Below are 13,738 nucleotides of genomic sequence, written 5' to 3' on the forward strand. Positions count from 1 at the left end.
CCAGCAAAAGTTAATCCAATTCAGGGAAATGACTTCAGATGTTTATAAAAGAGAGAAAGTTGAGGTCAAATACAAAAACTAAAAATCTCACTTTTATGACCACACTACCCTTCAGGAGATGTAGATTCAAATCTGACAAAGCAGATAACTTACTTGTAGAGGTAAGCCTGCTGGAATTAGAAAGGCAAGACTGACTTGGTAGGTTAAAATAAACCTTTAATGGGGATAGAATTATAATGAACAATGGCAGGGGTAAATTACAACATCTTAAATAAAAAGAATCCATGAGTCCTTACCAGCCAAGTTTATAAGCAGTGAGGAGGTAAAGCACTTTAGGATGCCAGCTAGAAAATGTGGAAGCAATGACAGAAGCAGAAAAACACCACTTTATGGCCATCATAGTATTAATGTATTCAGGCGAGAATCATCAATGGATTTTTTAAAATTTTATTTTATTTTTGACAGAGAGTGAGACAGAGCATGAGCAGGAGAGGGGCAGAGAGAGAGGGATACACAGAATCCGAAGCAGGTTCCAGGCTCTGAGCTGTCAGCACAGAGCCCGATGTGGGGCTTGAACTCACAGATCGTGAGATCATGACCCGAGCCGAAGTTGGACGCTCAACTGACTGAGCCACCCAGGCGCCCGGAATCATCAATGGATGTTAAGTTAATTGGGTGAAAGACTGTTGGGGAACAGAATGCTTAAATAGGCTCACAGAATCCCCTACAGATTTCCTATTAATTATAAAAAGAAAAAAATACCTCTGTAATGGAGAGATCTAGTGGACAACACCTTAACCCCACAATCAAACTTAACACCACCAATAACAGGACAAACGAGCATCATGTATCCTTGGTGTGACATAAAAGGAGGGACACAATATTCCTTATGTATTAAGTTGAAATTATCAGTTGCATAAGCTGCATGAAATTGCTAATATTTGACTGGTTTGGGTCTATAAAATAACCATTCCGTGATTCACCTTAACAGTATTTCAGTTGTTTATTGTAAGTTTAATGATGAATAAACACCCAGAGAAATCTAAACTGAGGGCATTCTGCAAAACAACTCGACTGGCCTCTTAAAACAGTGTCAACATCATGAAAGAATTAACCAGAAAAAAAAAAGCTGAGGTTTTCGTCTAGATTAAAGGAGACAAAAGAGACATGAAACCAAATACAATAATTGCTCCTTGTTTAGATCCTGGGTGTGGGGTGGAATAACTCAGCTATCATGAATAATATTGGGGTAAATGGAGACATTCGAATGTAGACTGCATACTACATAATAGTATTATGTCAATTGTGAAATTTTATGAGTATGTTAATTGTACTGCAATTATGAAAAGGGTTTCTTTTTAAAAATTTTTTTAATGTTTTTTTTTTAAATTTTTGAGACAGAGAGAGACAGAGAATGAACGGGGGAGGGTCAGAGAGAGAGGGAGACACGGAATCCGAAACAGGCTCCAGGCTCTGAGCAGTCAGCACAGAGCCCAACGCGGGGCTTGAACTCACAGACCGCGAGATCATGACCTGAGCCGAAGTCAGACGCTTAACCGACTGAGCCACCCAGGCGCCCCAAAGGGTTTCTTTTTAAATAGCAGATATATGTTGAAGTAATTGGAGCAAAGGGTTATAATGTCTGCAAATACCTCCCTGAAGATTCTCAGGTTTGGCCAAAAAGGAGTGTGTATTACATATGTATATAGAGAGAAGGCATAAATGTGGCAAAATATTAAAATTGGCCAGTCTAGGGGAATAGTATATGAATATTCATCGTACCTTTCTTGCAACCTTTCTGTAGGCTTGAAATTTTGCAGATAAAACATTGGTGGGGAGAAAAAAGAATTGTCAATAGTTTCACTTAGCATACCAGAATGCTGGGCTTCTAGGTACTTTCCTGAATGGAAATCTTTCGACTCTACAACCAACCGTGTAATGGGGATGGTTTTAAAAAAGACCCAGTTGAAATTGAAAGGAAAGGATAACGATGAGGAAAACGATGAGTTTCCACTTTTCTGCTACTCGAACCGCTAAGTGACATGGCGCATTCGTGAACAGAGTCTTGCTTTGCACAACACAGCTGTCCATCAGCACCTCAGGGGCCACAGATCCATTTTCATTTGTGCAGTCGCATGAAGCTCCCTCAGAGATTCAGAGATTTTTATTTCATTATTTTAAAAAATTTTTAATCTTTATTTTTGAGAGACAGAGAGATGGAGTGCGAGCTGGGGAGGAACAGAGGGAGAGGGAGACACAGAATCTGAAGGAGGCTCCAGTCTCTGAGCTGTCAGCACAGAGCCCAATGCAAGGCTTGAACTCACGAACTGCAAGTTCATGACCTGAGCCGAAGTCACATGCTCAACCGACTAAGTCACCCAGGCTTAAATTATTTTTTAATGTTTATTTATTTTTGAGAGAGAGAGAGACAGAGCGCGAGTGGGAGAGGGCAGAGAGAGACAGAGACACCGACTCCTAAGTGGGCTCCAGGCCCTGAGCTGTCAGCACAGATCCCCACTCTGGGCTTGAACCTATGAGCCTCGAGATCATGACCTGAGCTATGGCTTAACCGACTGAACATGCAGGCACCCCAAAAGAGAATTTTAAGCTGTATCCCACCACTGGGATCATGACCTGAGCTGAAATCGAGAGTCAGACCCTTAACCAACTGAGCCACCTGGATGTCCCTGAGCTCCAATTGTTTATTTTATATATATGATATATCATATCATATTATTTTATATATATGATATACGCATATCATATATATGATATATATATCATAAAAACTCATATATGATATATATATCATAAAAACTCATATAAAAATATATGAGTTGGGTTTTGACTGGAGCACTAAGGGTGTAGCATAGGCAGGTGTTCCACTCTGTGCTTGGCCACCCCTGCACGGTGCCACCTAGAGTTGGGGGGGGGGCGTTGAAATGGCCTTTTCTTTTTCTCTCCTAAGGACTTCATCTTCTCCTGAGCACCTCATTGTTGTTTTAGCTCTAGTTTGCCACTTCTCATGCCAGGCTTCCCGCCAAGATTGTCTTTGTTTTATCCCTGGCCTTCAGTCAGGGTTTCAGTTCTTTGCAAGAACCCCTTCCCGTCTGCTCTGGCATCCTTCACTCTTTTCCTTCTGTCTTGTCAGCTTTCCCTTTGTCCTTTTGGCTTTCCTGCTTGCTCTTCCTGCCAGCAAGTCTGTATTATTTCCCCCCGTTCCTGATCTTATTTTCAATGTAATTACATTTCTTTGGGAGATGGAAATAGACGGATGAAGGAGAAAGTCATCTTTTATCACACACACACACACACACACACACACACAGACACCCCCACTCCCACCCCAGGATGATGGTAAAGTAAGAGATTGTTAATATAAGGAAATTTCTTTCAGCTAAAGTTTTGATTTCTCTAAAAGATTTTAATGGTCCTTTTTAAAGGCTCATATTAACCTTAAAGTATTGGCTATCGGGTATAGCATCCAGATCTGGATTGAAAACCAGTTTCACCATTCAGTGCGAAATTTACCTCGATATCTCTGGTGTTTTGTTTTGTTTTCTTAAATTTGAGAAATGGGTGTGATGATAGTGCTTTCTTCAAAGGGTTGCTATGGAGATTAAATGAGCCGATGCATCTAAAGTATCTGGAGGAGGGTAGGCTCCCTCCGAGAGCTTGCTGTTACCATGAAACTCCTCAGGACTTTGCTGACCTGCTCAATCAGACACAAGCTCACCCATTCCTCCTTAAGACTCCTATAGCATGACTCTTACACTGGTGATTAGACTGTCCTTTATTGTCTTTCCTCCTGCCTTCTTCTTTCCTTCCCACTATTCTCTTTCTCTCTCTTCCTCACTTTATATTTTCTTCATCTTCCCTTTGTTACCTTTCTTGTTTTCTTTCCCTCCTTCCACTTCCCACAAAGACTTAAAAAATATATACATATCCAACACAAAAAGTCAAAATTAATAGTTGAAGCAAAAAATAGGTGCAGGGAAAATGGGAATAGAGATAACACAAAGTCAGAGTTAAGAGGAAATGTGTAAGCACATGCTATGGTTAGGTGTAATTGCTAGTTGCGACCACCATTTTACTGAGCTCCCTAGCAGCCAAAGGAAAGATAGAAACCATTAAGGGTAGTGAGGTCTATGAGATTAAGGGGATGCTCAAAAATTGTGGTTCTTTTCCCGAGCACTTTTGTAGATTCTCATAAAAGGAATGTTAGGTGATATAAGGAACTGATGTCAAACATAATAATGAGTCTGCTTTCATAACAGATATGATAATAAACTGCAGAGAACTGTTTCTTATGATGCCTTTCAATATAGGCTGATGATATATAGCTGAAGTTCAATCCAGTAAAAGCATTTTTATAAGAAACTAAAATAGTGTGCTCAATGTATGCAATCTTCCACAGTTTGGCATGCTGCAAGGATACATTTTAGAATACGTGGAAGAATAAATAGACTCACGTCCTTCAGGCAATCCTCCATCAACATGATCTCTGGCAACCAAGCTTTTGGAAAGTATATGAAAGTAGAGTCCGAGGCAAGTCCCTGAGTATGGATACCCTCCCTTGTTGATGAAGGACAGAGAGATCAGACTGGATAATCAGTCAGGTAGAGAAGAAGACCAAGGCCTTTTTTGTAAGAAGTAAGAGTCAAGCAAACTTACCTGCCCGAACAGAACTACCCCATTTCTGCGTGTGGGAAGGCTGAGAGATCATGTAAAGGCAGCGTCAAAATAGTTCATAATTCTGACACTGGGTAGTGCTTTACGATACGTTACTAAGTGATGAGAAAAGCTGGATACCATCTTGGGGACAAAGAGGACAAACACAGGCACGAAAAGACAATCCAGCAAAATGTTGATAGAAGAAACCTCTGGGAAGTAGGATTTGGGGTGACGTTTCTCTTTTCTATGTGTTATTCTAGAACGAACAGATATTACTTTCATTATAAGGGAAAAAAAAGAAAGCAATGACAGTTCTTTTCAGAGAAAAAAAGAGCTACCGTGGACTTCTTCAATACGTGGGGTGAAGAGGTGACAGCAGTCACAAAGTTCTACCACACTCACTGAGTTTTAGAATCCCTTAGGCACCTTTTAAAAAATACTGATGCACTGCGCCTCCCCCCCCCCCCACCAGATCAGTTGAATTAGGACCTACAAGGGTAGTACCCAGGCACTGGCATTAAAAAAAATCCCCTAGGTAGTTATGATACGCAGCTAGGTTGAGAGCCACCACCCCATGCTATAGACCTCACCTGGGATAATTTAACCCTGGACAATGTCCCAGGCAGACAAACTCTTTTCAGTGGCCAAATGGACCTTCCATGACCTGGTCCTGGCTTTTCTCTCCAACATCAGTTCATTCCAGTCTTACTCAGCCCCCAGAGCAGTGGCTGGCACACAGTAGGTTCTGAATTTAAAGCAAAGTAGGACTGAATGAATCCATGGATATGGTTTTCTGACGGTGCTCACAGAAAAAATCATCATCCATGTCTAAGCAACAGAGTTTTCTATGAATTATTTATGAATTGTATTGTATCGATTGGTTTTGATGTCTCAATAGACTCTTTGAGAATAGATTGAGGATAGAAAGGGTGATAATTAGTTCTTTTGTAATCATTGGGTATGAGGACCATTTATTTGTTAGGCCAATTTAAAAACATTTTTTTAATGTTTATTTTTGAGAGTGGGGAGGCGGGTAGAGAATGAGTCGGGGAGGGGCAGAGACAGAGAGGGAGACACAGATTCTGAAACAGGCTCCAGGCTCTGAGCTGTCAGCACAGAGCCCGACGCGGGGCTCAAACTTGGGAACGGAGAGATCATGACCTGAATTGAAGTCAGACACTTAACCTACTGAGCCACCCAGGCGCCCATTAGGTCAATTTTTTTTTTAATTTTTTTTTTCAACGTTTTTATTTATTTTTTTTGGGACAGAGAGAGACAGAGCATGAACGGGGGAGGGGCAGAGAGAGAAGGAGACACAGAATCGGAAACAGGCTCCAGGCTCTGAGCCATCAGCCCAGAGCCTGACTCGGGGCTCGAACTCACGGACCGCGAGATTGTGACCTGGCTGAAGTTGGACGCTTAACCGACTGCGCCACCCAGGCGCCCCAGGTCAATTTTTTAATGCATCAAAAGAATGCATGCTCCATGAGGACAGGATCTTCCTTTCTCACTGCTATATCCCCTTGACCTAGGAAAGTCTCTGGCTCATAGTGGGCACCCAATAAATACTTGCTGAATGCATATTCTTCAAGTAAATAATAATAAAAGTACAATATTCATGTAGAGGTAATAAAAGCATAACATTCACATAGAAGGAAGTGTGTATCTTTCTACTCTACACAATGGGTTAGGACATTCATAGGGGTTGGGAGGAGGTGTGCACACACTCATGTAAAAATAGTGTCAAATTATTTAGACAATTGTTGAACAAAGAAGTGACTGAGAAGTTAAAACATCATACTGAAATGTGGTTTTGGAACTCACCTTTTGGTACATGAAAGGATTAAATGAGGCCTGGCTGGTAGCAGTTTGGTCTCTGCACAGCCACCGGAATTATCTTCTAAAAATGAAAAGTCAGATCATGTTTCTCCTCTATTCAAAATCCTCCAGGGGTGCCTGGGTGGCTCAGTTGGTTGAGCGACCGCCTTCAGCTCAGGTCATGATCTCGCAGTCCGTGAGTTCAAGCCCCGCGTCGGGCTCTGTGCTGACAGCTCAGAGCCTGGAGCCTGTTTCGGATTCTGTGTCTCCCTCTCTCTGACCCTCCCCCATTCATGCTCTGTTTCTCTCTGTCTCAAAAATAAATAAACATAAAAAAAAAGGAGAATAAATACTCTCAAAAAACAACAAAAAAAACCCCACCCAAAACCCTCCAATGATCTTATCTCACACCATATAAAAAATTAACTCGAAATAGATTAAAGACTGAAACATAAGAGCTAACACTATAAAACTCTGAGAAGAAAACACAGGGGGAAAAGCTTCACGACATTAGTTTGGCAATGGTATTTTGGGTATGACACCAAAAGCACAGGACACAAAAGAAAGAGTAGATAAATTGAACTTCATCAAAATTAAAAGCTTTTGTGCATCAAAGGATACTAGTAAGAGAGTGAAAAGGCAACTTACAGAATGAAAGAAAATACTTAAAAATCACATACTTGATAAGGCATTAATATCGAGAATACATAAAGAACTCTTATAACTCAACAGTAAAAAGCCAAACAGGGCGCCTTGGTGGCTCAGTCGGTTAAGCATTCGGCTTCAGCTCAGGTCACGATCTCACCGTTCGTGGGTTCGAGCCACGCATCGGGTTCTGTGCTGACAGCTCGGAGCCTGGAGCCTACTTGAGATGATGTGTCTCTTTCCTTCTCTGCCCCTCTCCCCCTTGTGCTCTGTCTCTCTCTCTCAAAAATAAAATAGACATTAAAAAAATTAAAAAAAAAATTAAAAAAGCCAAGCAAGCCAGTTAAAAAATAGACAAAGGACTTGAATAGACATTTCTGTAGAGGAGATGGACAAATGATCAATAAGCACATGGAAAGACGTTCAACATCGCTAATCATTAGGGAAATGCAAATCAAAGGCACAACAAGATACCAGTTTACACCCATTAGAGTAGCTATCATAAAAAACAAAATGGAAAAATAACAGGTGTTGGTGAGGATGTAGAGAAATTGAAACCCTTGTGCAGTGTTGGTGGGAATGTAAAATGGTGCGCTCAGCACAAGCAGGATGGTGATGCCTCAAAAAATGAAACATAAGCTACCATATAATCTCACAATTTCATTTCCTGGTATATAACCAGAATAATTAAAAACTCAAAGAGAAACGTGTACAGCTCCATTCATGGCAGCATTATTCACGATAGCCAAAAGGTAAAAGCAACCCAAGTGTCCATTGATAGATGAATGGATAAACAAAATGTGGTGTTATATCCGTACAATGGAATCTGCCACAACATGGATGAAACTTCAGAACATTCCGCTAAATGAAATAAGCTGGTCACAAAAGGACAAATATTGTCTGATTGCACTTACATAAGGTACCTAGGGTAGTCAAAATCATAAAGTAGAAATCAGAAATCAGGAAGTAGAATAATGGTTGCTGGGGGGTTGGGGAGGTGGGTAGTAAGAGGGAATGGGGAGTTAGTGATTGATGGGTACAGAGTTTCAGTATGTGATGATGAAAAAGTTCTAGAGATGGACGGTGATGATGGTTGCACAATAATGTGAATGTACTTAATGCCATTGAAATGTACACTTAAAAAGACTTAAAATGAGGGGCGCCTGGGTGGCTCAGTCGGTTAAGTGTCCAACTTTGGCTGAGGTCATGATCTTGCAATTTGTGGGTTCGAGCTCCGTTGTTGGTCTCTGTGCTGACAGCTCAGAGCCTAGAATCTGCTTTGGATTCTATGTCTCCCTCTCTCTTCCCTCCCCAGTCACACTCTGTCTCTCTCTCTCAAAAAAAAATTTTTTAAGCGGTTAAAATTACAAATGTTATATTACATATATTTCACGACAATAAAAAAAAATCTTTACAACCCTGCTTGGAATAGGTATATTATTCTGTTACTGTTCCCATTTGACAGGTGAGGAACTTGAGGTTCAGAGTAGTTGATTTGCCCAAGGTTGCCTAGCTAGTGAGTAGCCAAAAAAAACGAAATAAACCCTCTACTGACCCCCCACTTCAGAATAAAGGCCAGAAGTCCTTAGCATCTCTTAAAAAAATTTTTTTTAATGTTGATTTATTTTTGAGACAGAGAGAGACGGAGCATGAACGGGGGAGGGTCAGAGAGAGGGAGACACAGAATGTGAAGCAGGCTCCAGGCTCTGAGCTGTCAGCACAGAGCCCGACGCGGGGCTCGAACTCACGGACCGCGAGATCACGACCTGAGCCGAAGTTGGACGCTTAACCGACTGAGCCACCCAGGTGCCCCCTTAGCATCTCTTTTAAATGACCCTCTGTAATCTGGCCCATGTCTGGCCACTTCATACCTCTCTGATGCCTTCTCTTATCCTTTCCCTGTGGTTTACTTTGCTCCAGCCACACATGTCAGGGACACCCCCGTCGTAGGACATTTGCATTTGCTGTTATCTCTGCCCATGGTGCTCTTCTTCTCTCCTTTACCACTTTCAGGTTTTTGCTTCACTGTCACTTTCTCAGTGAGGCTTCTCCAACCACCCTATTTCAATTTCAAACCCCTCCTCCACCACATACATACCTGTGTTCTTCCTTCTTCATTTTGCTGATTATCATTTATCTCCATCTGACACAATTTCTCTCTCTATATTTTACTTACATTTTCCTATCTGACTTGCTCCATAAAGACTAGAATTTTTGTAAGATTAAGAAAATGTTTAGTTTTTTTATTTTGAGAGAGAGAGAGAGAGAGAGAGCGCGTGCGTGCGCACAAGCAGGGGAGGGGCAGACAGAGAGGGAGAGAAAGAATCTCAAGCGGGCTCTGTACTTTCAGTGCAGAGCCCAAAGTGTGGCTCGATCTCACGAACAGCGAGATCATGACCTGAGTTGAAATCAAGAGTCAGATGTTAACTGATTGAGCCACCCAGGTACCCCAAGACTCGAATTTTTGTCTCATACATTATCTGCTTTATTCCCAACATCTTGAGCAATGCCTGTCACATAATAGGTGCCAAGTTAATATATGCTGAATGAATGAATAAATAGTGAAAATATTTGATGCTTACACTCTGATGAGTATGACACGTCACTCTGTTTACCTCTATGCTTTTGATTATCCATTCACCTGTGTATCAACTCGAATCTCTGTTAGCTTATCCGTATCAGCTTCTGTCTCCCCAAAGTGTCTACATGATTCAAAACACACAACAGAAGTTGCATATATGTGTATGTTAACTGAGCATTTGTGGAAATGAAGACTCGAATGTTAAAGAGAACCAGTAGGTTATGTCACTGTGTCACCCTCAGAATACCTCATCACAAAATTTCCCAAATAAACTCATGGTCTGGTCTTGGGACAAAACGAAACTGTTCATTATCCATAAGTGCAGTCCTACTCTTGTGGTCTGTCTTCAGATTGAGAAAGTGAAGCTAATCAGATGAGAAGTTTAACTACAAACAATGTCTCTGAATTCCTGCCTCTCAGAGGCTCAGAGCAAGCACAGGTTAAGGGAGACACATAGGCATTTTGTAGAGGGCATGGCTTTAGTTACTACTTAAGTAAAGAACCCTCCCTTAACCTTTAGGCAACACAGCCTACATGTCTTGTTTTAAGAGTTGACTGCAATTGGGGTGCCTGGGTGGCTCAGTCGGTTAAGCATTTGACTTTGGCTCAGGTCAGGATCTCATAGTTTGTGAGTTCGAGCCCTGCGTCGGGCTCCGTGCTGTCGGTTCAGAGCCTGGAGCCTGCTTCAGATTCGGTGTCTCCCTCTCTCTCCACCCCTCCCCCGCTCACGCTCTGTCTCTGTCTGTCAAAAAAAAATGAACAAACGTTAAAAAGAAATTTAAGAGTTTCCTGCAACAGTCCAGATAGCTCTTCATTTCAGAAATCCTCAGTGGTGCTATTGGGAGATTCTTGGCCTTTGTTTCCCTACCAGTGAATGGGTCCAGCAGCAAGAAAAGGAAAATACTCAGTAGTAAAGGACCTGGGGTCTGGAAGAGATGTGCTCCATCTGCCAAGGCATTTTCTGCAAATGGCTGGGTTTTTTTTCTCCCTACTTTTTTTTTTTTAAACACTTGCCCAGCAAACTGCACAGTAAGTCATTTGTGCCAACAAAATGACACTCTTCTTCTAGGCCACAGATTAAGAATATAAATTATCTGCTAGAAATTGGCTCAGGCGAAATATATATTTTTTATTCCCCTACTCCTTCCCAAAGCCTCTCTCTCCCCTCTCTGTGTCACACACATGTACACAATTGCACACTCATAAAAATTGGATTTCCCAACGTCTCCCACTTGCCTAGGAAGCAAAACACAAAGTTGGATGAGGAAACGTGACTCAGCCCCCTATGTTTGGTATTTACTGCCAAATAACAGATTTTCAGGAAGAAAAGTCCTATTTCCCAAACCACCACCAAAGTGAAAGGAATCAGATCCCCAGCGTTTGCCTTGGAATCTCCACGAGGCCGTGGTCGAGTGAGGGGCAGCGGCTAGTGGTAGCGGGAGCCCCAGAATGCTTTGCGGCCTCTGGTGGGACAACATTTTCGGACAGCTATTGACAATTCTCATATCCACGTGACAGAGTCCATATGGTCAAAAGAATGTGACCCAAGCCTCCTAAAAGCAGCAGCATGATGTTTGTACTTGGAAGCGTGCTCTGTTCAGGGCAATTTTAATGGAACTGAGAGTTTAGTGGGCAGTGGTACAAATAACCACAATCGCATGATATTTTAGAAGCAACCCAGGCTTCTCCGAGCGACAGCCTGATTTTGTGGTAACAGAATAGTCTGGGCTCTGGGAAGTCCAGTCTGAACAAAGACTCTGAGATATGCACTTCCAGGACTCTCTCTGGGTGTCGTTTTTTCTTACCTGTGGAATCAGATGCCACTACTTAGCGAAGAGAAGTGTCGAAAGGACTGGTGTTTTATGACGCTCGTGCTGGTTTCCTTAGCCTCAGCCACAGCTATTCTCCATGACTTTCTGCTGGACTTTGAAGAATGTTGGTATGATAATCGCAGGAAAGACCCTTTGCCTCTGGAAACCATGTGTTAGTGCACATTCACGGAGCCTCAACTCCGATTCCAAGTCCAGGAGGGACTATGTAACTCGAGGGGACAGTCCCTGCCTCTTCACCGATCACGTTTGAGGTGAGAAATATGGATCTCTGAATGACTAAATGTAATGGTTTGGGGAAGTCAGGCTTGAGTTTTGTATGGTGTGGACTTAAATTCCATTTCTCTCAGCACTGGGACAGCCCATGGCTATAAGGGAAGAGTGAGCAAAAGAGAGAACATGTCATTTCAGTTTTGAAGATGTTGCACTTTTAATAATGTTTACAGAGAGGTTTGTTCCCGGGAGCCCCACAGAACAGTGTGGTTAGGTTGTCCAAGGAATAAAGACATTAGTAGAGCTGTCCTCTGGTCTCTCCTCCAAACCACCGTCTGTGTGTTCAGGGGAAGGAATCTCAGCTTATTCATGTGCAGCGCTGTCTTTCCACAGGATATGCATTGTTTTGAAAATAGGAGAAAACCTCAACAGCTCTGGAGCATATAATTATGCTTTCTTATTACCCAACAAGAATGTTCTCCGGAGTGTTGTTGTGATGATAATAGTTGCAAGTACTTGGCAGAGGGAAGGGGAGCCGAGGAGGAGGGTGGGAGGCCAGGGAGCAGAGTGGCTTGACTTCCATTCTGCCGATTCTGTCTTTCCTGTCTAACAGCTCTCACGGCTCTGTGGCTTTTCTTCAAGTCAACTAGGTAGATTTTTGGTGTGGGTTCCCAGGCTCCGTGTGGTTATCAGTGTAATAAGTGATTTCAGAGTATTAGGGCAGATTCCACTACCACTGAATCATATACAGATTCAAGGCCAGATGATGACATCAGAAACATATGTGTTCGTCTGGAAGCAACACTTGGCCTAGGAAAGAGAGCAAGATCTCCAGTGGGAGAATTAGGCTTTCGTTGGCCTAAAAAGGACCCCAAGAGGTGAGTTTCTTTATCTCTCACCTCCAGGTGAGGAGTCACTTAAAAACATCCCCCTTACTGGTTGATACGCTGTTCTCGAATATTTCTAGTAAAGCTTTTTCAGAAAGCTAGCTTAAGTGCTTCACAAACAGGGCAAAGCTTTGCGTGTGAGGAATAAACTCCGTATGCTATAACTCATAATTACTATGATTTTATAAACCTGGAATTTCCTAACCAAGCTTTATTTTCATTCAGAGCGGCATCTGTGAGATATTTCTTCACCAATCACATCTGCCCACCCAGATTCCCATCCAAATTAAAAAAAAAAAAAAGGTATATTCCCAGATATGTGTTTTATATAGGCACATCACTATATTGGGTGTGGTAATTCCTCTAAATGCTTTTTATCAAGCCATGGGGCAAATTTCAAATCATTTTATAACTTGACATCACATTTGAGCTTTAGGCAGGCCCTGTGGTTTCCATAGTAACAAAATCACTTCATAGTATAAGAAATATCTGGAAGATTATAGGAAAAAAAAGAGGGAATCCAAATTGAACAAAAGGCAGGAGCTAAATTCAGAATTTCTTGGGCTGCTGGTTTCATTACTGTTTTATTTATCTCAAAAGATGAGTACAAATCCTCTTGAGGCTACCAGGTGCAAATTGCATCAGTGTTCCTGCAATCTTTCAGGATCCAAGATCATCTTACTCCAAGCTATGATCTTATAGATGTCTACATCCCTCATTGTGTGTGTGTATATCGATGTATTATCTATGTACACACACACACATACACACACACATACGTACACACATTGAAGATCTGTGGTCTTTTATTAAAAAATTGGTTTCACCATTTTAGATTAGGAACTGGCAGTAAGATAACTTTCCAAAGGACCTGCCTCATTTTCTCTTTTATGCACACACAAGCACCAAGACACTCTGACATCTCCAAATAAATAGACATGCTATTTATTTATTTGGATAAATGGTGTGGTTATTTGGCAACGCCGTTCATTCACTCACTTGCTCATTTGTTAGAACCATATTTATTGAGCATCTCTTATGACAGATAGAACCCTTGTACCAGACACAGAGCTCTAAACTGACAAGTTGGA

Source organism: Prionailurus bengalensis, chromosome B2 (genome assembly GCF_016509475.1).
Source record: "Prionailurus bengalensis isolate Pbe53 chromosome B2, Fcat_Pben_1.1_paternal_pri, whole genome shotgun sequence".
In the NCBI taxonomy this organism is placed as follows: domain Eukaryota; kingdom Metazoa; phylum Chordata; class Mammalia; order Carnivora; family Felidae; genus Prionailurus; species Prionailurus bengalensis.